Source organism: Piliocolobus tephrosceles, chromosome 4 (assembly GCF_002776525.5).
Source record: "Piliocolobus tephrosceles isolate RC106 chromosome 4, ASM277652v3, whole genome shotgun sequence".
Taxonomy (NCBI): domain Eukaryota; kingdom Metazoa; phylum Chordata; class Mammalia; order Primates; family Cercopithecidae; genus Piliocolobus; species Piliocolobus tephrosceles.
In genome coordinates this window covers 91474238-91500730 of record NC_045437.1, presented here as the reverse complement: position 1 = coordinate 91500730, position 26493 = coordinate 91474238, and the positions used below count along the sequence as shown (strand labels likewise).

The 26493-nt window shown below is 36.9% G+C and overlaps 1 protein-coding gene and 1 pseudogene across 1 annotated transcript in view; one reads left to right on the top strand and one right to left on the bottom strand.

The window, feature by feature from the left end:
* KIAA0825 (KIAA0825 ortholog) overlaps positions 1–26493 on the top strand; it is a 495761-nt gene that overhangs the window by 23416 nt on the left and 445852 nt on the right. Inside the window, exons 2-3 of the mRNA XM_023212146.2 lie at positions 4323–4376; positions 13102–13254. The gene's annotated coding sequence lies outside the window, so the exon portion shown is untranslated. The remainder of the gene's footprint in view (positions 1–4322; positions 4377–13101; positions 13255–26493) is intronic.
* LOC111542699 lies at positions 926–3119 on the bottom strand (annotated as a pseudogene).

Genomic DNA, 26493 nt, shown 5'->3' with positions numbered 1-26493 from the left:
AGGGAAGCAGAGTATGACAGTTTGGTAACTTTGTAGCCTGATGATGCGATAGAAAAGAAAAACCCATTTTCTAAGGAGAAATTCAAGCAGCTGCAGAAATTTGCATAAGTAAAAAGGAGCCAAATGTTAATCAACAAGATAATGGGGAAAATGTCTCCAGGGCATGTGAAAGGTCTTCACAGCAGCCCCTCCCATCAAAATCAGGGAAACCTAGGAGAAAAAAATGGTTTTGTGTGCTTGGCCCAGGGCTTTGCTGCTGTGTGCAGTCTAGGGACTTGGTGCCCTGTGTGCTAGCTGTGGCTAAAAGGGGGCAACATACAGCTCAGGCCATTGCTTCAGAGGGTGCCAAGCCCCAAGCCTTGACAGCTGACACATGGTTTTGGGCCTGTGGGTGCACAAAAGTAAAGAACTGAGCTTTGAGAACCTCTGCCTAGAATTCAGAGGATATATGGAAATGCATGGATGTCCAGGCAGAGGTGTGCTGCAGGGGCGGAACCCTCATGGAGAACCTCTGCCGATGCAGTGCAGAAGGGAAATGTGGAGTGGGAGCCCCCACACAGAGTCCCCACTAGGGGACTCCCTAGTGAAACTGTGAGAAGAGAGCCACCATTCTCCAGACCCCAGAATGGTAGATCCACCAACAGCTTGCACCTTGCATCTGGAAAAGCCACAGACACTCAATGCCAGCCTCTGAAAGCAGCCAGGAGGGGGACTATACCCTGAAAAGCCACAGAGATGGAGCTGCCCAAGACTGTGGGAGCCCACCTCTTACATCAGCATGCCCTGAATGTGAGATATGGAGCCAAAGAAGATTATTTTGGAGCTTTTTTTTTTGTACCTGTTATTTTTTATTTGAGTCAGGCCACTAATTAAAATAAGTCCAAATGTGACACATGATAACACTCATTTTAAATAAAAACTATAATCATGATTTGACTTCTCCAAATGCATGTTCTCTCAGGTAGTCCCTCCAAGCATCCTTTGTTGACAGTGCCATAGAGTTCCATTCAAACTGAGAAATCTGAATTACATGATAGCCCAAAATTTCCAAATGTTGTTTTTTCATAGCAGATTTTCCTTTTATGTGAGGGATATTTCTACAAAATGCTTTTGAATCCAAAAATACCAAAGCAATCCTTTCAGCTCCTGGTGGCAGCCTTGATTCAACTATTTCAGTATTTGATTCCCAAGCCATTTCTGGTAGTTGTCCCAATGTTATATTATGGCTTCTGTAAGGAAGAGGTTTTTTTCTTTTATCCAAGATACACTCAAAATCTACTGTGTGGTAATAAGGCGTAAGAACCAAGACTTCTCCACAATTGATTCCTCCTAGTACCTCTGCTAACATTTTATAAATCTGCTGTTGTGCTGCATTCATGCCACCAATACTTTTATTATGTTGCTGACAGAAGCAGTCATGAAACCATGGAATCTGAAACTCAGGGCGTTCCAAGCAGACTGATCTATTTAACTCCATAAGATGAAACTGGACTCTTGCACTTATAGATGAAGATAAAATTTCAAGTTGAGAATCCAGTCTAGTTAAGAATCTGATGTTAAAATTACCTTTATCAGATCTTCAGGAAAATATTCAAGTGTGGCCAAAGAGAAACCAAGAAACACTAACATAAGAGGATCCAATATACCTAAGTAAGAATTAAGATGTTGCATGCAAGTTCCAAAAAATTCATCCCTTTGAGGTGGATCATAGTTAAAAATGCTGAATGGAAGAGTAATATTAAGGATTCTAAAAGGATGGATTTATTTAGGTCACACTGTGGTAAAACTGCTTCAATTTGGGATATTTCCACTTCGTCCCAGTGAGAAGAAGGAAGCAGAGAAATAGCAGAGACCAGAATGGACATCTCAGTTGGTACGAAACTAATTTTCAAATAATTAAGCAGTAATTCTCCAAGTTTCACAAAAAAACTCCTTACTTTGGAAATGCAGAAAAGTCAGTGCTTGAGTTATCTTCAACAACTCTAGTGGTTTATAGTTATCCAGATGTTTGTGCCAAACTGAGGCAACTCTTTTAATCAGACATAAATTTCTGCTTTCCATATCTTCCATTGCTCCCAACACTACTACCAGGGCTTGCTCACTGGTTGGCTCCTCTGACATCAATAACATAGTTGATTTAAGTTGTTTCTTTTCTTCAGAAGTTCCTGCAATGGGTCCCAATGCTACAAACAATTTTACAAAGCTTTCTAATAGTGGTTGATAATGATATCTAACGTTTTGAAGAAACTGTACCATTCTTTTTGCAACGTTGACCTCAGAAGAATCTGTGGTGTCAAAAACAAGTTCTGTTTTGTTCACCAATTGTTCTTGAAAATGTTGTGATATGAAAGAAGATATGTTGACCATCAAGACAGACAAGTAACTTAAGTCCTATGTGGTTTCCAAGTTCCTATGAACAATATCAGTTATTTTTCCCATTAATGGACTAAAATACAAACACCGATCTGCTAGGCAAGAGGAAAATTCTGACAGCAGTTTAGTATCAAACCATTCTAGCCTTCTCCATGATTCTGTAACTAGTGCTTCAATTAGCAGATCATGGGCTTCACCAGCAAATTGTTGTGTGATGTATAACACATTCACCAGTGTATTGTCATTCATTCATTTGAATTTATTTGTAGCTAAATTATGAAGAGTAAGAAATTGAGGATGGTCTCTGACATACTTAACATTTTTTAATGGCTGATCTTCTGCTTTTGAAGCTTCCAAAGTATATTAAATGCACATCCCACTTGTTTTTCTGAAAGTATGACTTTTCTGAAAGTATTATTTGATTCAATAAAATATTTGCTCCTCGTCTATACACTTATTCAGCTGAATCATGAGTGGTTCACAACTGATAGGTGGAAATTGAAACACTGTCCAGGTTACAAATAGCTCTTAGACGAAGCATATTTGTAACCAATGAGTCTAGGAAAACAGATGCTTTTTCGTTTACATCGCAAGTTTTCTTAGGTAAACAAAATCATCTGCAACTAGTTGTCAGGTGCAATAAGCAGGGATGCAAAGAACTCTTTTTCCTCCCTGTATTTTGCTTTCATTACGATGACTGTAAACCCATTCCAATGTACAGCTTCAGCAAGATTTTCCCTCATCATGCTGCAACTTTTCTGGAGGATCCTGGGGTTATAAAAGCTCAGAAGTCAGGATTATTCCTGGTCCCAACATGGAAGGCAGCAGTCTTGGTTGTTTCACCCAACCCTCATATCCCAGGATTTATAGCCTTTCCTCAAGAGACATCACCTTTCCCATGATAGAGCTTGCCCCCCAGACGAGGAAAAAATGCCCAGCGAGAGCAGCATGCACTGCGGAAATCACCTATTTTGGAGCTTTAAGATTTGCCTGCCCTGCCGGATTTTGGACTTGCGTGGGGCCTGTAACCCCTTTGTTTTGGCCAATTTCTCCCATTTGGAATGGGTGTATTTACCCAATGCCTGTACCCCTACTGTATCTAGAAAGTAACTAACTTGCTTTTGATTTTATAGACTCAAAGGTGGAAGGGATTTGTCTTATCTCAGATGAAACTTTGGACTGTATATTTTTGAGTTAATGCTGAAATGAGTTAAGACTTTGGGGGACTCTTGAGAGGCCTGATTGGTTTTGAAATGTGAAAACATGAGATTTGGCAGGGGCTGGGGCAGAATGGTATGTCTTGGCTGTGTCCCCACCCAAATCTCATCTTGAATTATAGCTGCCATAATTCCCATGTGTCATGGGAGGGGCCCAGTGGGAGGTAATGGAATCAAGGAGGTGGGGTGGGTCTTTTCCATACTGTTCTCATGATGCTAAATAAGTCTCATGAGATCTGATGGTTTTATAAATGGGAGTTTCATTGCACAAGCTCTCTTGCCTACCACCATGTAATACATGCCTTTGCTCCTTCACCTTCCGCCATGGTTGTGAGGCCTCCCCAGCCATGTGGAACTGTGAGTCCATTAAACCTGTTTTTCTTTATAAATTACCCAGTCTCAAGTATTTCTTCATAGCAGTGTGAAAATGCACTAATACAGTCTCTAATGTGAAAAACCATTTTTTCTTCTAATGTCAAGTAGTCCACTATGCATTCATATTAGAAAAAAGAAAATATAAAACTACATAGAATTTATTTGGATAACACTGATTTTACTGCTATACTTTGCTTTAGAATGAATAGATTGGGAATGATCAGTATGCTAAAGGCCAGAATGAGGCAAGCTTTTTTGGGGAGTACCCATGCCCATGCTTACTTTCAGAGTTTTGTAGACATTTAATTCATGTCTTGAAGCACATCACTTCTTTCATTTATTTCCCTTTACCCACAGTCGGATCTTTAATTAAAGACAAAGAAAATACAAAGTGGTGGCTTGCACTAAAAGGTAAGGAAGGGAGATTCATTGTTTCTTGAGCAAATCTTCAATTGATTGTGTTTTTTAGTCTCACTTTTTACTCCACACTCTGCCATGGATATCAGGTCATTCTTTTAATTACAGCCCTCTTTGCACATATTTTAGAGTTTGGCTTTTTCTATTCTATTTCTTCTGTGAATTCTCTTTCATCTGTCTTGTGTTTTATAAATTTGTGGTGATGACTCTCTTTCTTCATTTTTGTGGATTTATATTTCTCCTCTCCATAATATAACTTCATTACCTTTTTAAGAGATGTCTGGAGGGACAGAAGGAAAATGTATGCTGCTTGAGCTTCCTAACCAGAAATTTTGTTCACATAATTTTAAATAGTTTTAATGTAATGTGTACTTGCTTTTTAGTCCTGTTTTCATCTCCTTTTAAACATTTTCTACATCACTGTTTTTCATACTTGCTGTTTGCAGTAGATTATGGAATTGTTTTTAAAGAAACTGTTTTTATTATTATAGTTATATTATTTTAGTTACAACTTTTTTCTCTTTATGCATTCCTTTATCCCACTATCACACACATTTGCCTTTCCTTAGATAACCAATGTTACCAACATTGACAATGTGTGGAATAGTAAGTCTAATTGCTTCCTTTGTCAAATAATTGACTGAAAGCCATGAAGAAGCACAGTTTGTTCTAAAGCAGGCTGACATTGTCATCAAGAAAGCAATTTCAGTTATGTATTGATTTTACAAGAAACCTTGTGATTTCAGCTATGGGGTATAGTTGATTTGCAGTATCTCAGTAATGGCTTCCTCACATTGGCATCCTTACCTTAGTTCTTAGATTGAACGGAACCATTTTCCTCATTATAATGCCACTGTTTCATTTTGTTTTTCAATTACCTCTCAGTGTGGCAGTTGTCCATGAGTGTTTATGTCTGTTTCTAATTAAATATCAACTAGAATTTGACTTGGGATAATGGATGTTAGTAATATTTAAGGACTTGTATACCAGACACCAGAGAAAGGCAATATGAAGACAATTAATAAATGCTATAAGAAACCATTGGAGGCTGGGTGATGTGTCTCACGCCTGTAATCCCAGCACTTTGAAAGGCTGAGACGGGCAGATCACTTGAGGTCGGGAGTTCAAGACCAGCCTGGCCAACATTGTGAAACCCGTCTCTATTAAAAATACAAAAATTAGCCCGGTGTGGTGGTGCATGCCTGTAGTCCCAGCTACTCTACTGGGGAGGCTGAAGCAGGAGAATTGCTTGAACCTGGGAGGCAGAGGTTGCAGTGAGCCAAGATCACACCACTCCACTCCAACCTGGGCGACAGAGTGAGACTGTCTCAAAAACACCAAAAAAGACACCATTGGAATCCACCTCATGTCCATTTCCTAGACAATCTAACCTAACCAAGAGATCATGTTGGCTGATCCTAGATAACAAAATAGCCATCTATTTCTATTATTTCATGCATTTGCTGTTTGACCTTTTTTGCTTTTCTTTTTTATAGTGAGACAAGATAAGTATAGATTTTGGAAATAAAGAAATAAAGCTCATTATTTGTGCCTGATGTAAAAAATAAGAATTATCAAATATCCTGGATGAACACATCAACCTACCAAAATTACACACATAATACATATATACAAAAAAGGGAAAAGTTTTTGCAAAGAGATGTAATCAAAATATGGAGTGCCAGGAAATAAATATAACAAGAGATGTACAAAACTCCCATGGGGAAAATAATAGAGCATTATTTTGTAATATTAAGACCTCAGTAAGTGAAATTATACACAATACACATGACTTAGAAAACTCAGTGCTATACACTTGCCCAACTTTGATAAAGATTCAAAGCATTCTCTATCAAATTCCTAACTGTCTTTGTTTTGGTGAGAAGGGTCAAACACTTGAAAAAAGATTCTAAAATTATATGGAAAGGCAAAATGTCAATAGCCAAGAATAACAGTAGTAGACTCTGGTGCAGGAAAAGACAGATTAGTGAAAGCTTATTAGTAAAAGGGTGGTCCATGGACCCACACCATTAGTGGCTTTACCTGGGACCTTGTTAGAAATGCAAAATTTCAGGCCCCAACCCCAAATCAACGTAATCAGAACCCATGTGTAACAAGATTCCCAGGAATCTGTTTTTTTGTTGTTGTTTGGTTTAGTTATACTTCAAGTTCTAGGGTACGTGTGCATAATGTGCAGGTTTGTTACATAGGTATACATGTGCCATGTTGGTTTGCTGCACTCACCAACTTGTCCTTTACATTAGGTATTTCTCCTAACTCTATCCCTCTCCCAGCCCTCCACCCCCAAACAGGCCCCAGTGTGTGAAGTTCCCCTTCCTGTGTCCATGTGTTCTCATTGTTCAACTCCCGCTTATGAGTGACAATATGCAGTGTTTGGTTTTCTGTCTTTTTGACAGTTTGCTGAGAATGATGGTTTCCAGCTTCACTCATGTCCCTACAAAGGACATAAACTCATCCTTTTTATGGCTGTATATGTGCCACATTTTCTTTATCCAGTCTATTATTGATGGACATATGGATTGGTTCCAAGTCTTTGATATTGTGAATAGTGCCACAATAAACATAGTGTGCATGTGTCTCTATAGTACCATGATTTATAATCCTTTGGGTATATATTGAGTAATGGGTTTACTGAGTCAAATGATATTTCTAGTAAGAAATTCTTAAGGAATCACCACACTGTCTTCCACGATGGTTGAATTAATTAACACTCCCACCAACAGTGTAAAAGCATCCCTATTTCTCCACATCCTCTCCAGCACCTGTTGTTTCCTGACTTTTTAATGATTGCCATTCTAACTGGTGTAAGATGGTATCTCATTGTGATTTTGATATGCATTTCTCCGATGACCAGTGATGATGAACATTTTTTCATATGTCTGTGGCTGCATAAATGTCTTCTTTTGAGAAGTGTCTGTTCATATCCTTTGCCTACTTTTTGATGCGGATGTTTGTTTGTTTGTAAATTTGTTTAAGTTCTTTGTAGATTCTGAATATTAGCCCTTTGTCAGATGGATAGATTGCAAATAATTTCTCCCATTCTATAGGTTGCCTGTTCACTCTGATGATAGTTTCTTTTGCTGCACAGAAGCTCTTTAGTTTAATTAGATCTCATTTGTCAAATTTGGCTTTTGTTGCCATTGCTTTTGGTGTTTTAGTCAGGAAGTCTTTGCCCATGCCTATATCGGGAATGGTATTGCCTAGGTTTTCTTCTGTGGTTCTTATGGTTTTAGGTCTTACATTTAAGTCTTTAATCCATCTTAAATTAATTTTTGTGTCAGGTGTAAGGAAGGGATCCAGTGTCAGTTTTCTGCATATGGCTAGCCAGTTTTCCCAGCACCATTTATTAAATAGGGAATCCTTTCCCCATTGCTTGTTTTTGTGAGATTTGTCAAAGATCAGATGGTTGTACATGTGTGGTGTTACTTCTGAGGCCTCTGTTCTGTTCCATTGATCTATATATCTGTTTTGGTACCAGTAGCATGCTGTTTTGGTTACTATAGCCTTATAGTAGTCAGGTAGCATGATGCCTCCAGCTTTGTTCTTTTTTCTTAGGATTGTCTTGGCTATGCAGGCTCTTTTTTGATTCCATATGAACTTTAAAGTAGTTTTTTCCAATTCTGTGAAGAAAGTCATTGGTAGCTTGATGGGGATAGCATTGAATCTATAAATTACCTTAGGTAGTAAGGCCATTTTCACAAACGATTCTTCCTATCCATGAGCATGGAATGTTCTTCCATTTGTTTGTGTCCTCTTTTATTTTGTTGAGCAGTGGTTTGTAGTTCTCCTTGAAGAAGTCCTTCACATCCCTTGTAACTTGGATTCCTGGGTATTTTATTCTCTTTGTAGTAATTGTGAATGGGATTTCACTCGTGATTTGGCTCTCTGTTTTTCTGTTCTTGCTGTATAGGAATACTTGTGATTTTTGCACATTGATTTTATATCCTGAGACTTTGCTGAAGTTGCTTATCAGCTTAAGGAGATTTTGGGCTGAGACAGTGGGGTTTTCTAAGTATATAGTCATGTCATCTGCAAACAGGGACAATTTGACTTCCTCTTTTCCTACTTGAATTCTCTTTATTTCTTTCTCTTGCCTGGCTGCCCAGGCCAGAACTTCCAATATGATATTGAATAGGAGTGGTGAGAGAGGACATCCTTGTCTTGTGCTGGTTTTCAAAGGGAATGCTTCCAGTTTTTGCCCATTCAGTATGATATTGACTGTGGGTTTGTCATAAATAGCTCTTATTATTTTCAGATACATTCCATCAAATCCTAGTTTATTGAAAATTTTTACCATGAAAGGCTGTTGAATTTTTTTGAAGGCCTTTTCTGCATCTATTGAGATAATCATGTGGTTTTTGTCGTTGGTTCTGTTTATGTGATGGATTACATTTATTGATTTGCGTATGTTGAACCAGCCTTGCATTCCAGGATGAAGGTGACTTGATGATGGTGGATAAGCTTTTTGATGTGCTGTTGGATTCCATTTGCCGGTTTTTTATTGAGGATTTTAGCACTGATGTTCATCAGGGATATTGGCCTAAAATTCTCTTTTATTGTTACGTCTGCCAGGCTTTGGTATCAGGATGATGCTGGCTTCATAAAAAAGAATTAGGGAGGATTTCCTCTTTTTCTATTGATTGGAATAGTCTCCAAAGGAATGGTACCAACTCCTCTTTGTACCTCTGGTAGAATTCGGCTGTGAATCTGTCTGGTCCTGGAGTTTTTTTGGTTGGTAGCCTATTAATTATTGCCTCAATTTCAGAACCTGTTTGTTATTGGTCTATTCAGAGATTCAGCTTCTTCCTGGTTTAGTCTTGAGAGGGTGTATGTATCCAGGAATTTATCCATTTCTTCTGGATTTTCTAGTTTATATGTGTAGAGGTGTTTACAGCATTCTCTGATGGTAGTTTATATTTCTGTGGTATTGGTGGTGATATCCCTTTTATCATTTTTTATTGCGTCTATTTGATTCTTCTCTCTTTTCTTCTTTATTAGTTAGTCTGGCTAGTGGTCTATCTATTTTGTCGATCTTTCAAAAAACCAGCTCCCGGATTCGTTGATTTTTTTGAAGGGTTTTTTGTGTCTCTATCTCCTTCAATTCTGCTCTGATCTTAGTTATTTCTTGTCTTCTGCTAGCTTTCGAATTTATTTGCTCTTGCTTCTTTAGTTCTTTTAATTGTGATGTTAGGGTGTCGATTTTAGATCTTTCCTGCTTTCTCTTGTGGGCATTCAGTGCTGTAAATTTCCCACTACACACTGCTTTAAATGTGTCCCTGGGATTTGGGTACATTATGACTTTTTTCTCATTGGTTTCAAAGAACATCTTTGTTTCTGCCTTCATTTCGTTATTTACCCAGTAGTCATTGTTCAGTTTCCATGTAGTTTTGTGGTTTTCTTAATCCTGAGTTCTAATTTGATTACACTGTGGTATGAGAGATAGTTTGTTGTGATTTCTGTTTTACATTTGCTGAGGTGTGTTTTACTTCCAATTATGTGATCAATTTTAGAGTAAATGTGATGTGGTGCTGAGAAGAATGTATATTCTGTTGATTTGGGGTGGATATCTATTAGGCCTACTTGGTCCAGAGCTGAATTCAAGTCCTGAATATCCTTGTTAATTTTCTGTCTCATTGATCTGTCTGATATTGACAGCAGAGTGTTAAAGTCTGCCATTATTATTGTGTGGGAGTCTACGTCTTTTTGTAGGTCTCTAAGAACTTGTTTTATGAATCTGGGTGCTCCTGTATTGGGTGCATATATATATATATATATAGGATAGTTAGCTCTTCTTGTTGAATTGATCCCTTTACCATTATGTAATGGCCTTCTTTGTCCCTTTTGATATTTGTTTTGGTTTAAAGTCTGTTCTATCAAAGACCAGGATTGCAATCCCTGCTTTTTTTTTTTTTTTTTTTTTTTTGGCTTTCCATTTGCTTGGTAGATCTTCCTCCATCCCTTTATTTTGAGCTTATATGTGTCTTTGCACATGAAATGAATCTCCTGAATACAGCACACCAATGGGTCTTGACTCTTTATCCAATTTGCCAGTCTGAGTCTTTTAATTGTGGCATGTAGCACATTTACATTTAAGTTTTATATTGTTATGTTTGAATTTGATCCTGTCATTATGATGCTAGCTGGTTATTTTGCCCATTAATTGATGCAGTTTCTTCACAGCATTGATGGTCTTTACAATTTGGCATGTTTTTGCAGTGGCTGGTACTGGTTTTTCCTTTCCATGTTTAGTGCTTCCTTCAGGAGCTCTTGTAACGCAGGCCTGGTGGTGACAAAATCTCTCAATATTTGCTTGTCTGTAAAGGATTTTATTTCTCCTTCCCTTATGAAGCTTAGTTTGACTGGATATGAAATTCTAGGTTGAAAATTATTTTCTTTAAGCATGTTGAATATTGGCCCCCACTCTCTTCTGGCTTGTAGGGTTTCTGCAGAGAGATCCGTTGTTAGTCTCACAGGCTTCCCTTTGTGGGTAACCCAAGCTTTCTCTCTAGCTGTCCTTACCATTTTTTCCTTCATTTCAAACCTGGTGAATCTAATGATTATGTGTCTTGGGGTTGCTCTTCTTGAGAAATATCTATGTGGTGTTCTCTGTGTTTCCTGAATTTGAATGTTGTCCTGCCTTGCTAGGTTGGGGAAGTTCTCCTGGATAATATCCCAAAGAGTGTTTTCTAATTTGTTTCCATTCTCCCGGTCACTTTCAGGTACACCAATCAAACGTAGATTTGGTCTTTTCACATAGACCCATATTTCTTGGAGGCTTTGTTCATTTCTTTTCACTCCTTTTTCTCTAATCTTGTCTTCTCACTTTATTTCATTAACTTGGTCTCCAATCACTGATAACCTTTCTTGCACTTGATCAAATCGGCTATTGAAGCTTGTGTATGCTTCATGAAGTTCTCATACTGTGGTTTTCAACTCCATCAGGTCATTTAAGCTCTTCTCTGCACTGGTTATTCTAGTTAGCCATTCGTCTAAGCTTTTTTCAGGATTTTAAATCTTCCTTGTGATAGAACATGCTCCTTTAGCTCAAGAGAAATTTGTTATTACCGACTTTCTGAAACCTACTTCTGTCAACTCGTCAAACTCATTCTCCCTCCAGTTTTGTTTTCTTGCTGGTAAGGAGTTGTGTTTCTTTGGAGGAGAAGAGGCGTTCTGGCTTTTGGAATTTGCAGCCTTTCTTCTTTGATTTTTCCCCATCTTTGTGGTTTTATCAACCTTTGGTCTTTGATGTTGGTGACCTATGGATGAGGTTTTGGTGTGGATGTCCTTTTTGTTGATGTTGAGGGTATTCTTTTCTGTTTGTTAGTTTTCCTTCTAACAAACAGGTCCCTCAGCTGCAGATCTGTTGGAGTTTGCTGGAGGTCCACTCCAGGCCCTGTTTGCCTGTGTATCACCAGTGGAGGCTGCAGAACAGCAAATATTGCTGCCTGATCCTTCCTCTGGAAGCTTCATCCCAGATGGGCACCTGCCTATGTGAGGTGTCTGTCAGCCCCTACTGGGAGGTATCTCCCAGTCAGGCTACACGGGGGTCAGGGACCCACTTGAGGAGGCAGTCTTTCCATTATTGGAGCTCGAATGCCATGCTGGGAGAACCACTGTTCTCTTCAGAGCTGTGAGGCAGGGATGTTTAAGTTTGCAGAAGCTGTCTGTTGCCTTTTGTTCAGATATTCCCTGCCCCCAGATGTGGAATCTAGAGAGGCAGTAGGCCTTGTTAGCTGTGGTGGGCTCCACACAGTTCGAGCTTCTGGGCCGCTTTGTTCACACTGTGAAGCCTCAACAATGGCCAACATCGCTCCCACTGCCAAGCTCTATCATCCCAGGTCGATCTCAGACTGCTGCGCTAGCAGCAAGCAAGGCTTCTTGGTTGTGGGACCCACCCAGCCAGGCACAGGAGGGAATCTCCTGGTCTGCCAGTTGCGAAGAGCATGGGAAAAGCACAGTATTTGGACATGAGTGTACCATTCCTTCAGGAACAGACACTCATGGCTTCCCTTGGTTAGGAAAGGGAAATACCCTGACCCCTTGCACTTCCCGGGTGAGGTGACACCCCACCCTGCTTTGACTCACCCTCCATGGGCTGCACCCACTGTCCAACCAATCCCAATGAAGTGAACCAGGTACCTCAGTTGGAAATGCCGAAATCACCTGTCTTATGCGTCAATCTCACTGGGAGCTGTAGAACGGAGCTGTTCCTATTTGGCCATCTTGGAAGCGCCTCCCCAAGGAATCTGTTTTTAACAGGATCACCCAGAAGAGTGGGGAAAAGATGGTTTTAATAAATAATGTGGAGCAAATAGTAACTAAACAAGAAAAAAAGTATTTGGATTGAATAACGTTGCTTGTTTTATGTGGTGCAACTGCATGTTACTCTCTTCATGATACATTTCTTTAGGAGTGATAAATTTTTAATGAAAATAGAAGGAATGTTTTAAATATGCATTTTCCAAGGTGCCCCTATTACCTGTGTTGCTACAATCTATGGACTCTCTTATTAATAAGCTTTTCTTAGGTATGTAATCTTCAGGATGTCTTTGTGTATTTCCAACATCTCTTCTTCCTGACTCAAGTCCATATGTCATGATTTAATGATAGTACTATAACTAGTAATCTGGGCAACTAATGTGAATATGCCCTCCATCCCTTTGTGGCAGTGATAAAGCTTTGTCCAATCATTTTTCAGGTACATTTTACATACTTTGGGAAAAAAAAAAAAAACTTTGCTGAAGGTACTAGAGAAGAGACAGTTCTGCTGACAACCCTTGAGAAAATCATTTTCTACCTCCTTAGGATTAGAAGACCAGTTCATTCTTAGTGTCTTCTGAAATAAAATTAGGTAAGAAATGTTTTTCTTCTTATTTTGCGTAATTTTTACTGTGCCTACTCAGTTTCCTTGAAAGCTTCTATAATTCTCTTCCTTTGGCCTCTAAGAGAATACAGTTAGAATTCTCCTTTAGGAAGTCAGTGTGCCAGCCAGCTGTCAGCTTTATGATTTACCTGATCTCCAATGTTAGGGAAAGCACAATTCGATTTTTAACCAAGTCTTCTACACAACACTGCAGCAGAGCCACCAGCATCTCTCTTTATGTTCCTTTCTTTGAAATTCCCCATTCTATGCAAACAGTATACTTTTATTTTTAAATTCTTCATGTGAGATGAAACCACCACTAACTGACTTTACTTGTCTTTAGTTCAAAATCAATGAATTGAATGAAATAATTAGTATTTTTGTTACCCTTTCTTATTTCTAGGAAATAAAATACCACTGCTTGTTTAACTTATGACTTGTCTAAACATGTTGAAAGCATTGACTATAAGGCATAACACTCAGACTCTGAAAGGAACTGTGACAAGTTCAGTCAAAAGGGAAAAGAGGAATAATTTATAAAAGGCGCTGCAGATAATGATGCCAGCCAGTTATTTTAAAATGCATCCATCTCACCTTTTAATGAATTAGATTTGTCAACAGCAAATGTTTTATGCACTACTTCTAATAAAAGTGGCATGCTAGGAATGCAGTGCTTTGAGGTTGGCTTCTTCAAAGCTTTAGAGTATCTTCAATCCAAAGATATTTTTTAAATAATAGATATTAAAAAGTATATTTAAATATTATTAAGGTTGTGACACAAACACCAAATGACAAAATTCAGGAGTTTCAAAGCAGAGACTGACATGCTATCACAATTTCACATTAGAACTGTTTTTTAAATTAGGAGTATAACAGACTGATTTGGGGATTGTGTGTCAGTTTAACTTTAAATTCTCTGGTTGTTTTGGTTGGTGTCACAACCTTAATGTCAACTTTTCAAATAGGTTTCTACATTTCCTTTGGTTTGGGGTCATTAAAAAATGCATGTGATAAATCCAAGAGGCATAAATAGGTCATACAGAAGTGGAATTCCTTGCTCCTCTGGAGGTGAGAGACAGCTAATTTATAAATGGAAAACAGTTAGCTTAGGCATTTTCATTAAATTTATGTTTTTCAGTATTTGATTAAGAAAAATGTAAACCCAAATAACAAGACATGATGATGTTGGTATATTTCTGTTGAAATTCTATTCCTCTTGTACCTCTAATCCTAATGATTTGATCTTGTTGGTGTTATCACCTCTATAGATACAAAGAACCTCATATTTCACTGTTGATATTTTCTTCACTAAGAGCATATGTTTAATTTCATTTTGTGAATGCTTATTTGATATAATTGAATACAGGTAAGCCCTGTCTTGGAAACTACATCTGGCAGTCCTTTATATAAAGCATTGTTTTGCAGAGTTTTTGGTAAAATCTTACTATTTTAAAATAACACTTGTCATAGAAAGTAAAATGAAAGTAAAATCTTGTGTGTTGTGTGTTTTTTAAAAAACCTAGTACCACAGCAAACAAAGGAGCAGCCAGGAACACCAATCAGTAGGGAAAGAGAAAGGGAGGAGAGGAAAGAATAATCCACTCACCCAGATCCCTCCCTTTTCCTGGATTCTTATCTGTCATGATTTTACTTGGCAGGTCTGTATTGCCTATGTTGAATCTAGTTTTGATTTAGAAAAATAAATGTAATAGAATTTGTACCACAATTATTTTTTAATCACCTATGTTGGAAAAATAAAAGATAAAGGGGTGGGTAAATTATTTATTGACCTTTTCTTGCTGACTCTTAAAGATAGCCACCAACCAAAAACACTTTCTAGCTCTCATCATCTTCTTGATTGAAACACCTGGCTCTGGTTTTAATCAATGACTGGGTAAACACTAGTTTTTCTTTTCTAATGTACTCTATTCCTTCTATGTCTTTATTTTTCAACAGTGTTGGAATACATTTCTTAGAGTTTCCATTTGGGAAGTTACTATGAAATTTTATCTTCATTTCTGGTGCTAACTCTACTTTTCCTACACATTGGCTTCTCTGATTTGGGATCATTATTCAATCACCACATTTTTGATAAATAATATTCTTTTAAGTCTCAGTTCTCAAAGGCAGGAAGTAATTGTGCTGCATTGTATTGTAGTTTGAATATGTGTACAGTTGTCTATGAAGGCATTGATTAAATCCTCTGAATTTATTTAAACTATAGCAGTGTTCTTCCTTGAACAAATATTTTAAATCATTGTTATTGTTGATATTAATACTAGTACTGACTTATATTTCATTGAAATAAAATTTTTTAAACTAAAATGGCTTTTTCGAAGTTCAGAGGAAGCTATTCAAATAAATGAATTGGAACTCAGTGTGTACCTGCAATATAGAAAAGTTTTCTGGCATAGAAACAAAATATGCTCTTTTATATCATAGACCAAACCAGCTTTATGCAAATTCATTTAGAGCACTTTCAGATTTATGTATTTAATAAAGCTGGATAGTGGTTCTAACTTACGTATTTAATGTCCTTCATTGTACAGTGATGTTCTTGTGACTGCCTGGAAAAGAATGATGACATTTTATTTAGTGTTTCTGCTAGATCAATCAATTCTATAAATGGCTTTCTAATGGGATACAATATATGCTTTTAATATTTTTCAATAATACTGAGAGATAACCTTTATTGAGTTCTTTCTATGTGTTAAGACTGTTCTATGTACTATCTATGGATTATCCCATGTAATCCTGGTAACAACTCTTTAATGCTCTCACTCTTTTACGGATATAGTAGAGGTATATGAGGAGAAGGTTATACAACTAGTAAGTAATGGAGCTGGTAGTGAAACATAAGCAGTGTGTTGCCAGGCACAGTGGCTCACGCCTGTAATCCCAGCACTTTGGGAGGCCAAAGCGGACGGATCACAAGGTCAGGAGTTCAAGACAAGCCTGGCCAACATAGTGAAACCCTGTCTGTACTAAAAATACAAAAAATTAACCAGGTATGATGACACATGCCTGTAGTCCCAGCTACTGGGGAGGCTGAGGCAGGAGAATCGCTTGAACCCAGGAGGCAGAGGTTGCAGTGAGCTGGGACCATTCCATTGTACTCCAGCCTGGGTGACAGAGTGAGACTCCTTCTCAAAAAAGAAGAAAAGAAACATAAGCAGTGTGACTCCAGAGTTTGAACTCTGAACCTTTCCTACTCAAAATATGATCTTCAGGCCAGCGGTGTTAACCATCACCCAGGAACTTGCTACAAATGCAGAATCTCAGAGCTGCTGAAAATCTGCATTTTTAACAATGTACTTAGGTGACCAGCACATGAAAAACTGAGAAGCACAGCTGTAAACCACTATACTATTCTGCCCTTAAATTCAGAATTAAGTATCTTTTAAAACACATTTTTATTTTTCTGTATGATGCTGAATTCCTATTTGATGCTAATTTTGGATTTCCTGTCATATTTCAAGTCCTTTATAATGAGATCTAGCAACTAAACATAAACAGGGATGCAAGGTAGTCACAATTTATCTTAAAATCAATTGTATAAAGAACAGAAAAAAAAAAAAAAACCCAAAACATAAACAGAAAGCATTTATATAGAGGCAGGTAATTGTTCCAAGATCTAAGACTTTCTTAAAATCCTAGTGTAGCCCACTGTCTTTGAATGTAGATTCTGGAGACAGGCTGCCTGGTTTTGAATCTCACTTCCTATTTCTAGCTGTGGAATCTCAGGAAAATTATGTAATTCTATACCTCAGCATCCTCATCTGGGAAATAAGGTCTAAAGCCACAGTCTACAGAATTGTTGTAAGGATTAAAGTAGTTAATGCATATAAAGGATTTAGAAGGAAACCTCTAATGAGATAAGTGAATAAATATTAACTACTGTTGTTCTTAGCTATTATTTCCATCTTTGAATTGAATAGATTCACATCTCATACTTCTTGGCTATCTATTGGCAAGAAGTTGACAAATACTTTTTGTTAGCAGAGCTCACCACATAAAGGGATATCTTTGCTGTTAAGAGTCCAAACCACAAACCTCAGTTTTTGTATTTTCTGAAAACTGTCTTCCTGTGGCACTTTCTTTGTTCATGAGTTCTGCTAAATGCCACTTGATTACGATACTTAACCAGTTAAGTTTAGTGTAATTAGTTCAAAGTGTTCAAAGTCAAAATGGAATGTGTTAACAGTATATTATAATTTTAAATATACATACTTCTAAACTAAGTAAAAATAATGAGTATGCGAGTCCATTTGGTCAACCTCTTAGGTAACTAATACAGAAAAATTAGATAAAGAATATTTGTTTAAAGGTTGAATGGTCTCAAATCTGGCTTGTTTCTTTCTGGATGAACATAATTCTGAAATGATCATGATAGTCTTTAGGGGAATGATGGTTTGGTGTACAAGTACACACCTAACAACTTTTCAGAAATATACCTATGAGTGAAGTGAGCTGGCATGTTTTTGGAAAGTACCACTTTGAAAGCTGATTTGTAAAATGCATTGAGATAAAAATGCTTAGTTAAAAGGATGCCCTGGGAAACTTTGCAATTGCCAAAGAGAGTTTAATTCACTAGGTCTGGGATGGGGCACAGGTATCTGAATTTTTAACAAGTATCCCTGGTATTTTGGCTTACATTAGTTTTGGACTACACTTTGAAATACCCTGCAGTAAAGGTAAAGACATGTATTGAAATAAGCTTTTGTTGACTTCACATTCATTTTTGCAGTGTTGTCCTCTTTGGTACTGTTTTTGTCCATCCTGTGACCCGACTTCATCTATCCTTTGTCTCTTTTCCCATTCTCTGTTAGTAGATCCCAACCCTTCATTTTCTGCTTTTTTTTTTCTTTTTTACCTTTTTCTTAAATATATCTCTTCTGGATTTTTCAATCATAGCTTTACAGATGGTTCTATAAAATGATCATAAATGTCTCCTTTTAATCTAAAAATCTCTAAGCCAAACTACAGATGCTGAAATCAACTTAGAAGATATAGGCAGCATTAAAAAGAAAAAAAAATGAAAAAACGAAAAGGAATAGAATAGAAAATATAAGAGCAAGTGTTTAGGGTAAGTGAAGCATTCTTTTAAGATATGTGTGAGCCGGGCGCGGTGGCTCAAGCCTGTAATCCCAGCACTTTGGGAGGCCGAGACGGGCGGATCACGAGATCAGGAGATCGAGACTATCCTGGCTAACACGGTGAAACCCCGTCTCTACTAAAAAATTCAAAAAACTAGCCGGACAAGGTGGTGGGCGCCTGTAGTCCCAGCTACTCGGGAGGCTGAGGCAGGAGAATGGCCTAAACCCGGGAGGCGGAGCTTGCAGTGAGCTGAGATCCGGCCACTGCACTCCAGCCTGGGTGGCAGAGCGAGACTCCGTCTCAAAAAAAAAAAAAAAAAAAAAAAAAAAATATGTGTGTACACACGTACATTAAATTGCTGTGCATCTTTTAAACCAGTGGGTCATTATCCAGCAAATTCAACAAAAAAAATTTTTAAGAAGAGTTAAGTTTTTTCTTTTAATTATAACTAAAATCTTGGTCACCTCATTTATTAGCTCTATAACTTACATATTTAAGGAGATGTTAGTAGACAACTATTATAATTTATAAATGTAAGGTGCCGTTATTGAGTAAATGGATTCTTCCGTGAGTAGATGTGTCTCTTATCTCACCAAGTAATGAAGCAGCAATATAAGTTAGTTTAATTTTATTACTGTATGTGTACTAGTCTACTTGTTGTTGCTCTTAACAGAATACCTAAAACTGGACAATTTATAAAGAAAAGCAATGTATTTCTTGCAGTTCTGGAACTGAGAAGTCCAGGATCAAGAGGCCACATCTGGTGAGAGCCTTCTCATTTGTGGGGACTCTCTACAGAGTCCAGAGGTGATGCAGGGTATCACATGGTGAGGGGGCTGAGCATGCTTGTTCAAATCTCTAGTTCTCATATAAAGCCACCGTCCCACTCCCATTAATCTATTAACCCATTAATCTAGTAATCCATAATTCATGCATAGATTACTCCATTCATGACGGCTTTGCTCTCATGACCCAGTCACCTCTTTAAGGCCTCACCTCTCAATACTGCCACATTGAGGATTAAATTTCAGCATCAGTGTTGGAGGGGACAAATATTCAAACCATAGCAACATGATACACTGCTATAAATGCTAATTCTCTTATTCACGTTGTGTTTATTTTGTGTATATGTTAAGGTTTTTTTAAAGATTAAAAGATAATACTTTGTTATGATTGGCTATATCTTAGTCTTATGAACTACACTGTGACATCCTTAACACTATCTTTTCTCATGCACTTCTCTCACATATCACCTTCCTCTGTATTCTGAACATTTCCACTTATATGGCCTACTCAAAATCATTATCTATAATACTAATTTGCTATGCCTTCTTACCAGTATTTTCCTCCTAAGTTGTTAAAAATCTATTCATAAGCTACCATTCTGTCATTCAGATTAAACATCAATAATTTTCTTTGTAATAATTTATCCCCTACTACATAAACTTCTTATAGTCTCATCTTTCTGTTCTGGTCTATCCTGGGGCCCTGGCCTGCAGAAATCCATATGGGCAAACATAGTAGTCACTCACTCCTCAGCCAAAGGCAGGCATGTGTATGCAATGTATGGTATCTATGGCTGCCTTTAGCAAGACCATAAAAGCCTTTGATATCAAATATGCATTGCATGGACAATGTCCACCTCTTTATTTTAGTCACCACTGTTATAATTGGTCTTCTTCCACACTGACTTTTATTGCTCAGGGAGAACCATACTTTGGCTTTACCATTGCTAGTTTCTAATTATGTAATCCACAATCTTTTTGCCTCTTAACATGATTTTGTAATTTTCACATGTGCCCTGTTTAGTTTCTCTGGTGATTTGGGCCTAAAGCCCAAACGTGTTTGTGCCTGAACATGTAACAGCGGCCTGGTTTTCTCTGAGCTGTAATTGTCTGCCTCACTCAGTGGCCCTAAGCTATCTATCATATCCTGGACAGTCATTTCAGATCTTTGTTTTTTTTTTTTTCCTCATGGCCACATCCTCTTCCTATTTATCATCACCTTTATATCTACTGATTAACTGTCTTCCTAATTGATTTTCTTCTCTCTGTTCTCTCAACCCACACCAAACCATCTTAACACCTTGTTTTATAAATATTTATAAAACACTAGTCATGCACTGCCTAAGTAAAAAAAAATTTATGACGCCCTGTTATCTATAGGATAAAGTCCAAATATTTTCCTCCTGGAGAGAAAAAACAAGGGCCTTAAAATATCTGGCCATAGCATACTTCTTCAATTTTGTCTTTCACTATTTTCATCCATGAATTTTCTGCTCTGGTTCTCCAAAACAGTTCCATTTATGCTCCAGGGATGTTCTCATCATTTTAATTACAAGGGCCCCCAGTTGATGGTAGTCCATGAAACTGGAGCAGGTAGCTGTGAATGGGGTTTAGGAATGGGATCCCAGTACACAGAAATTTCAAGATGAGAACCAGAGCTGGGTACAGTAGCTCATACTTGTAATTCTAGCTATTTGTGAAGCTGAGGCAGGATGATTGCTTGAGTTTAAAAAGTTCAGGGCTGCAGTGAGCTTATAGTGGCACCACTGAACTCCAGCCAGGATGACAAAGTGAGACCTTGTCTCTAAAAAGACAAACTAACAAAAATTAATTTTAAAAAATGAAGACCTAATTATATATTGGTAATAATCAAGTTAGTAAGAGGTGAGGTTGTGGAACAGCAGGGAGATAAGCAGACTGACTCATTATCTACTTCTCAAGTTAATGTCTGGGGCTTCTTATGTCTTTTTTTTTTTTTTTTTTTTTTTTTTGGAGATGCAGTCTCACACTGTCACCCTGGCTGGAGTGCAATGGCATGATCTTGGATCATTGCAACCTCTGCCTCCTGGGTTCATGCGACACTCCTGCCTCAGCCTCCCGAGTACCTGGGATTACAGGCACACACCACCACACCCGACTGATTTTTTGTATTTTTAGTAGAGATGGGGTTTCACTATGTTGGCCAGACTGGTCTCAAACTCCTGACTTCATGATCCACCCGCCTCAGCCTCCCAAAGTGCTGGGATTACAGGCGTAATCCTTTCTTTATTAGTTGTGGATCATTCCCCAAGTTGGAGAGGGCTTGAACCTATGTATAGTGGGAGATTAAAATGTCTCCAACTGTGGGGCCTGTGAGGCTATGGATTTTAGAAGATCACTGGCTCCCACCTTTAGGAAATCCTTTGCCTTCCTTTTTCTTGAGGCTTGCCTTTCCTATTTCCATCTGCCCATAGGGAGCTCCCTGCTGCAAGACTCCTAGATCATTTGATACTTGTATCACTCAGTTGATACACCATTAGCTAATGCCTTGTAATATTTATGAGGACTAAGGTCTGATTTTTTTTTTTTAATCTTGCCCAAATTTATATCTAAGGGGTCTGGGGAGTCATGCCCTACAAACCATAAATTCTCATCAGATGGGTTTTATTTAACTGTATATATCGTGACTTTCCAGTCTGACTCTGGATATCGTTATGAGAAAAGGAAGAAAAGCAAAATATTGTACCCCAAAATATGTTTCCCTGCCATATTTTGAAATGGCCCTGCAAAGCCTTTCTTTGTGGGGGAATATCTGCATCTATAAAGAATCTTTATTAATATAGCTATATCTTTTTCTTCCTGGCCCTCCCAATCCTGAAGAGATTAATTAAAAGTCTAGTACCTTTTAAAGATCTAAATAGGAAACATTTGTCATCTGTTGACTCTAACAGCCACCACTTTAAAACTTCAAAAGAGGCTGGGCCTGGTGGCTAACACCTGTAACCTCAGCACTTTGGGAGGCCTCGGCGGGTGGATCACTTGAGGTCAGGAGTTTGAGACCAGCCAGGCCAACATGGTGAAACTCTATCTCTACTAAAAATACAAAAAATTAGCCAGGCATGGTGGCACATGCCTGTAGTCCCAGCTACTAGGGAGGCTGAAACAGGAGAATTGCTTGAACCTGGGAGGTGAATGTTGCAGTGAGCCGAGAACGTGCCACTGTACTCCAGCCTGGGTGACAGAGCGAGATTTCCTCTCAAACAAAAAAGAAAGAAAGACTTAAAAAGAACCTTGGTCTCCACAATCTTTTATCTTAACCTGAACATTTCCTTTCTATCAATCCCAGGTCTTTAGACAAACTCAACCAATTGTCACCAGAAAATGTATAAATTTACCTATAGCCTGGAACAAACCCCCCCAACCCCCCCACGCTTTGAGTTGTCCCGCCTTTCTGAACCAAACCAATGTATTTCATAAATGTATTTGATTGATGTCTCATTTCTCCCTAAAATATATGAAACCAAGCTGTACCCGGACCAACTTGGACACGTGTTCTCAGCACCTCCTGAGAGCTGTGTTATGGGCCATAGTCACTCATATTTGGCTCAGAATAAATCTCTTCAAATGTTTTAGAGTTTGATTCTTTTCATCAACATTTATTATATTGTTCTTATTCATTTTTTACTATTCAGATGTCAAAAGTGAAACACTCGTTATCATATCAAACAAAAATAGATTATAAATAATTAACATTCCCTTTCAGCTGTCCCTTTTTAATTCTATCACCCGCAGATAAGCACTGCTAATAGATTAGTGTATATTCTTTATTATTTTATGGGATAGTTTGTTTTTTCAAAAATATCCTGTATTATGCTGTATATATAGTTCTACAATTTTTTAAATTAAATAATATAATATTCTGGAAATCTTTCCATGTCATGCCATAGAAAGGTAGAATATAATTTTTAATGAATTGCAGATTTTTCATTTTTGAGTGAAGCATTATTTAACAGTTATATATAAATTAACCAGAATAGGTTTAGATAGACCTATACTGTGTACTTCTAAATTGTGACATGGTCTCATATGTGAGACACCAGTGTAATGAATGAAGCTCACACTTTAACATGTGGCTAAATTGCCAATAGCCCATTTTTCTTTTTTAGATTCTTTCCAGAAGAATTGTAAAGTAAAACATCTTTTTCAAGAATGGCAGGAAGGGTGCTTACTGATAAAGTGAGTACACTCAGACATGAGCAGTTAAGTACAGCTAACTCCTTCAGGTTTGGGTGATAGTGGTAGCAGAAGTACTTAATGCTGCCAGCCCTACTGGCCACTTGATGTGCCCGTGCCCTGGTCAGTTGATTGCACATTTCCCAGTATTTATTTAGTCTTGTCATAGAGTGAATGTTGTCCAAACTTGGTTTTTTTGTGGGACTTTTTTTTTTTTTAAGAGATAGAGTCTCACTATGTTGCCCAGGCTAGAATGCAGCAGCTTTTCACAGGCACAATACTAGCACACTACAGGCATGAACTCTTGGGCTCAAGCAATGCTCCCACCTCAGTCTCATAGTAGCTGGAACTACAGGCACATGCCTTTGTGCGCGGCCACTAAAAAGGTTTTGTTTATCATGTACCATATGGCATAAAACTACAACTACTTATTTATTTTATTATTGGATAATGTATTTTTATTTTATAATAATCATTTTTAGCAACAGTGATAACAAAATAAAATATCAGTGCACATTTATCAGACCAGAATAATGCTGAATTTCCTTGATTTGCTGGAAATAATTAATGTGTAACTCACATAAAATATTTGTTGACATTTACCATTCACCATGATGACTCTATAATGGTATAACTGACTACATGAAAACAAGACTTAAATATGTGAAAGAGGCATCAACATGTAATGCATAGTTTTATTTTAAGACCATATTTAATACCTTTTAATACTTAGCCACAGAAGGTACATTTGTATACCACTCTGTCAGGCATGACTTTTTATTTAGATCAAGTGATTGTTCTGAATTAATTTCCTTTATTTTTAGTTTGAAGTTTTCTTGTGCATGTATGAAAAGTGAAACAATAGTTGTTAATGTATTCTCTCTATTAGAAGAACGTCAATCATTACATTATGCCAGTAGTACATTGGTATTATTGGATACTTCTAATTGTAGAAAATCAAGTAATTCCAATATTTATGGTTCAAGTTTCTTATCTAATTCATTAAATCAAAGTAAAGCATTTGAAAGTTCATTCTGTTGAAGTTGAAACGCTTGACAGTATTGTGAATATTATTGCAAATTAAGTTACAAACTGCAACATCAATGATAAAATTATTTTGTTACTATTAAAAATATATTGTTGTGGAACACAACATCATATAAATGCCTTCTTTTAGCAAATTTAGAACTTGTGGGGAAAACTATACTTGAAATATTTTGTAATGCACACAGTAATTCATAGTTATATCCCCCAAATCTGCAATATTCTACCAATCCAAATGGAACATGTAGTTGTCAAGTACAAATATGATTATACATATACAAGGTAAACAGCCTATAAATGTTCATGATTAGACTGAAGTTGAATAAAACAAAAGTATGACACTATGCACTTTCTTTTTGGATCAGAAATGTCTGAGACTTTGAATAATTACTTTGTAAATCAACTTAAGTGTCCCATCATAGTATTAAACATTTTTGTAAAAATGTCCTCTAAATTTTGGCCACAGTTTCTTCAGAATCCATTAGAAATATTTAATCAAAGCGTTCAATAAATGGAGGGCAAAATATTCAGCTTATGTTAAGCTTTTACGGAATTGCAATTATTGAAAACAAAGCTTGCAAATAGGAGGATATTGAAATGTATCCCCATGAAATCAAAGGAAGAATTGAACAAATTAAATGATAAGCACTCAAACTGCATGCAGAATTTAATTGCTAAATTCCCAATTATGCATTAAAATACCCAAGACTTATGGGGAAAATCTTTTGATAGAGATGAAATTTTCTTTTGGATACATTTACATTCTGATACAAAATGATGTTAAACTGAGAAATGTTATGGTTTTGCAGCACTTACAGTTTAACAAACTGTTCAAAATAATCATTAACATTTATTTGATGAGTTTTGTCTTTTTAAATTTTTGGTCAAAGAAATGCAACCTGCATGGAGGCAAAAAAAAAAAAAAAAAAAAAAAAAAGTACCTGTAAAAGTATTTGAGCTAAAATATTTATGTATTTCATTACTAAAAATTAAAATTGAGAATGTAATTCATCTAGCAAAATTTGCTCTGAACTTAGTAAATTTACTAGGTAGTTTATCACCTGAGAGAGAGTATTTTCTCAATTAAAAATATTATAATCTACATACAAGAGTCTATTCATGGTGTGAACAATTTTAAATTTGCGAACTATAAAATGAAACTTGGAAAAATATAAAGAGCATACAATCATATTTTTAAATGCATTTTTCAAGAAATATCTGTGGATGACAGATAAAGCTAAGAAACTCATTAAAGTATGCAAAAATATATCAAGAATCATCTATTTATTTATTTTTCAAGCAATATAAAGATATTTTTACTTTTGAAAGCAAAGATACAAATTTTTTGAAAGAATATTATTTTTAAAAATAGTGTTTCAATGTAATTAGTTTATACGTCAGCAATGATAATAAAACTACTTAATTATTTAGTAATATGTGTTTCAAAAATTATATAATTTTAATAATTTTTGGTACCTGCTTTTTAATCTCAAAAAAGTCCTGATTTGGATGGTAATTTATATGGGCATTTTGTGTAAATATGATTCATTCCCTCCTTCTCATTCAATTTCCCCTTTTCTAAGTGCTTGCTAGATATATTTCTTGTATTTCAAAGTCATTATTCTAAAATTGAACATACCACCCCAGTGTCCATTAACAGATTAATAGATTAAGAAAATATGGTATATATACACAGTGGAATACTATTCAGCCTTGGAAAAGGAAATTCTGTCATTTGCAACAATATGGATGAACCTGGAGGACATTACACTAAGTGAAATAAGCCAGGAACAGAAAGATAGATATGGCATGTTATCACTTATATGTGGAATCTAAAACAATTGAACTGATAGAAGCAGACAGTAGAACAATGGTTACAAGAGCCTGGGGAGTGAGGAGAATGGAGAGATGTGGGTCAAAGGGTAAAGTTTCATTTAGACAGGAGGAATACATAATAAGTATTGAAGGTGATGGATATGTTAATTAGCTTGATTAAATCTTTCCACACTGTATATGTATGTCATAAAATCACTTTGTAGCCCATAAATATATTCAATTATAATTTATCAATTAAAAATAATTTAAAAAA